Here is a 4,420-nt window from a genome sequence, read left to right on the forward strand (position 1 = left end):
TGTCTAATTTCTTTATACTAAAGCTTTAGACTAATATTGCACGATTCCTGGAATTCTCATTAAGAATTTTGATATCCTTATTTTCTTTTTCACTCAATTTTCGAAAAAAATCCAAAAAAATTACAAAATCATAAAAACCAAAAATAATTTTATGTTTCTTGTTGTCTAGTGTCTCATTTTAAGTTTGGTGTCAATTGCATGTTTCTGTTCTTCTTGCATTTTTCGAATTCATTCATGTGTCTTAATGAATCTTCAAGTTGTTCTTGATGATTTCCTTGTTCTGATCTTTAAATTCTCTTGTCCTGAGTGTTTTGTTGTTTCTCATATGCATTCTCATTTTGTTAGTGTCAATAGTATACAAACTTCTAAGTTTGGTGTCTTGCATGCATTGTTTATTTGATCTTAGTTTCATTTTGATTATTCCTCATTATTAAAAATCCAAAAAATTTTTAATTTGTGTCTTTTCAAGTCAATAATACAGAGAATTGAAGATTCAGAACATTTAGCAGAGGAATTACACAGAAGAAGCTGGGCGGTCAAAACGCCCAGTGAGGAAGGAAAACTGGCGTTTAAACGCCAGCCAGGGTACCTGGCTGGGCGTTTAACGCCCAAAATCAATAATACAGAGAATTGAAGATTCAGAACATTTAGCAGAGGAATTACACAGAAGAAGCTGGGCGTTCAAAACGCCCAGTGAGGAAGGAAAACTGGCGTTTAAACGCCAGCCAGGGTACCTGGCTGGGCGTTTAACGCCCAAAAGGGTAGCATTTTGGGCGTTAAACGCCAGAATGTATACCATTCTGGGCGTTTAATGCCAGGATGGCACAAGAGGGAAGATTTTGTTTTTAATTCAAATTTTTTTCAAATCTCCATAATTTTTCAAAATCAAATCTTTTTCAAATCATATCTTTTCAATCATATATTTTCAAAATCAATTTCTTTCCACTTTTCAAAAATACTTGCTAACAATTAATGATTTGATTCAACATTTCAAGTATGTTGCCTTTTCTGTTGAGAAAGGTTTAATGTCTGAATCATATCTTTTAAATTTCTTGTTAGCCAAGTCATTAATTTTAAAAATCAAATCTTTTTAAATTGTTTTTCAATCATATTTTTTCAATCATATCTTTTTAAAACCATAACTTTTCAATCACATCTTTTTCAAAATAGTTTTCAATTATATCTTTTTGATTTCTACTTTCAAAAGTCTTTTTCAAAAATCACTTTATTTCTTTTCCAACTTTAGTTTTCGAAAATCATCAATCAAATTTTCAAAACTTCTTTTAATTATTTTAAAATCTTTTACTTTAATTTCAAAAATTTCTTCCCCTCTTCTCACATCCTTCTATTTATGGACTAACACTCCTCATCAATGCACAATTCGAACTCTATCTCTCTTGATAAGTTTGAATTCTTCTACCTCCTCCTTCTATTCTTCTTTTCCTCTGACACCTCAAGGAATCTCTATACTGTGACATAGAGGATTCCATATTTTCTTGTTCTCTTCTCTTTCATATGAGCAGGAGCAAAGACAAAAGCATTCTTGTTGAAGCTGACCCTGAACCTGAAAGGACCTTGAAGCGAAAGCTAAGAGAAACTAAAGCACAACTCTCTGTAGAGGACCTAACAGAAATCTTCAAAGAAGAAGAACCCATGGCAGCCAAAAACAACAATAATGCCAATAATGCAAGGAAGGTGCTAGGTGACTTTACTGCACCTACTCCCGACTTCTATGGGAGAAGCATCTCTATCCCTGCCATTGGAGCAAACAACTTTGAGCTTAAGCCTCAATTAGTTTCTCTAATGCAATAGAATTGCAAGTTCTATGGACTTCCATTGGAAGATCCTCATTAGTTTTTAGCTGAATTCTTGCAAATCTGTGACACTGTCAAGACCAATGGGGTTAACCCTAAGGTCTACAGACTTATGCTATTCCCTTTTGCTGTAAGAGACAGAGCTAGGATATGGTTGGCCTCACAACCTAAAGAAGGCCTGAACTCTTGGAAAAAGCTAGTCAATGCCTTCTTGGCAAAGTTCTTTCCACCTCAAAAATTGAGTAAGCTTAGAGTGGAAGTCCAAACCTTCAGACAGAAGGAAGGTGAGTCCCTCTATGAAGCTTGGGAAAGATACAAATAATTGATCAGAAAGTGTCCTTCTGACATGCTTTCTGAATGGAGCATCATAGGTATCTTCTATGATGGTCTGTCTGAACTGTCCAAGATGTCATTGGGCAGCTCTGCTGGAGGATCCCTTTATCTGAAGAAGACGCCTACAGAAGCTCAAGAACTCATTAAAATGGTTGCAAATAACCAATTCATGTACACTTCTGAAAGGAATCCTGCGAACAATGGGACGAATCAGAAGAAAGGAGTTCTTGAGATTGATACTCTGAATGCCATATTGGCTCAGAACAAAATATTGACTCAGCAAGTCAATATGATTTCTCAAAGTCTGTCTGGAATGCAAGCTGCACCAGGCAGTACTAAGGATGCTTCATCTGAAGAAGAAGCTTATGATCCTGAGAACCCATCAATGGAAGAGGTGAATTACATGGGAGAATCCTATGGAAACACCTATAATCCTTCATGGAGAAATCATCCAAATCTCTCATGGAAGGATCAACAGAGACCTCAACAAGGTTTCAACAAAAATAATGGTGGAAGAAACAGGTTTAGCAATGGCAAGCCTTTTCCATCATCTTCTCAGCAACAGACAAAGAATTCTAAGCAGAGCCACTCTGACTTAGCAACCATAGTCTCTGATCTAATCAAAACCACTCAAAGTTTCATGACTAAAACAAGGTCCTCCATTAGGAATTTGGAGGCACAAGTGGGACAGCTGAGCAAGAAAATTACTGAACTCCCTCCTAGTACTCTTCAAGCAATACAGAAGAGAATCCAAAAGGAGAATGCAAGGCCATTAACATGACCCACATGACCGAACTTGGAGAGGAGGAAGAGGCAGTGATCACCACTGAGGAAGACCTCAATGGACATCCACTGGCCTCCAATGAGTTCCCTAATGAGGAACCATGGGAATCTGAGGCGCATAATGAGACCATAGAGATTCCATGGATTTACTTCTGCCATTCATGAGCTCTGATGAGTATTCTCCCCCTGAAGAGGATGAAGATGTCACTGAAGAGCAAGTTGCTAAATACCTTGGAGCAATCATGAAGCTAAATGACAAGTTATTTGGTAATGAGACTTGGGAGGATGAACCCCTTTTGCTCACCAAAGAACTGGATGACTTGACTAGGCAGAGATTACCTCAAAAGAGACAGGATCCTGGGAAGTTTTCAATACCTTGTACCATAGGCACAATGACCTTTCAAAAGGCTCTGTGTGACCTAGGGTCAAGTATAAACCTCATACCTCTCTCTGTAATGGAGAAGCTAGGGATCTTTGAGGTGCAAGCTGCAAGAATCTCACTAGAGATGGAAGACAATTCAAGAAAACAAGCTTATGGACTTGTAGAGGATGTTCTGGTAAAGGTTGAAGACCATTACATCCCTGCTAATTTTATAGTCCTAGAGACTGGGAAGTGCATGGATGAATCTATCATCCTTGGCAGATCCTTCCTAGCTACAGCAAAGGCTGTGATTGATGTGGACAGAGGAGAATTGATCATTCAAGTGAATGAAGAATCCTTTGTGTTTAAGGCTCAAGGATATCCCTTTGTACCCATAGAGAGGAAGCATGAAGAGCTTCTCTCAAAACAGAGTCAAACAGAGCCCCCACAGTCAAACTCTAAGTTTGGTGTTGGGAGGTCACAACCAACTTCTAAGTTTGGTGTTGAACCCCCACATTCAAACTCTAAGTTTGGTGTTGGGAGGTTCTAACATTGCTCTGAACATCTGTGAGGCTCCATGAGAGCCCACTGTCAAGCTACTGACATTAAAGAAGCGCTTGTTGGGAGGCAACCCAATGTTATATTTATCTAATTTCCTTTGTTATTTTATGTTTTCTATAGGTTGATGATCATGGGAAGTCACAAAATCAATTGAAAAAGCAAAAATAGAATGAAAAATAGAAAGAAAAATAGCACACCCTGGAGGAAAATCTTGCTGGCATTTAGACGCCAGTAAGGACAACAATTGGGCGTTTAACGCCCAGTCTGGCACCATTCTGGGTGTTTAACGCCAGAAAGGGGCACCAGACTGGCGTTTAACACCAGGAATGGGCATAAAGCTGGCGTTAAATGCCAGAAATGGGCACCAGCCCGGCGTTTAACGCCAGGATTGGCAAAATGAGCATTTTTGCTCGCCACTTGGTGCAGGGATGAATTATCCTTGACACCTCAGGATTTGTGGACCCCACAGGATCCCCACCTACCCCACCACTCTCTCTTCTTCTTCTCCATTCTCTTCACTACTCACATCCATCCTTCATAAAACCCCACCTATCTCATCATTCAAATT

At 38.8% G+C, this 4,420-nt stretch overlaps 1 non-coding gene across 1 annotated transcript; it reads right to left on the reverse strand.

The window, feature by feature from the left end:
* Positions 1-2,058: 2,058 nt before the first annotated feature.
* Positions 2,059-2,166, reverse strand: LOC112718735 (small nucleolar RNA R71). Its single transcript, XR_003161062.1, has one exon. It is a non-coding gene; the product is annotated as a small nucleolar RNA R71 (small nucleolar RNA).
* Between the last annotated feature and the right edge of the window lie 2,254 nt (positions 2,167-4,420).

The sequence above is a fragment of the Arachis hypogaea genome, chromosome 10 (genome assembly GCF_003086295.3).
Source record: "Arachis hypogaea cultivar Tifrunner chromosome 10, arahy.Tifrunner.gnm2.J5K5, whole genome shotgun sequence".
Classification (NCBI taxonomy): Eukaryota; Viridiplantae; Streptophyta; class Magnoliopsida; order Fabales; family Fabaceae; genus Arachis; species Arachis hypogaea.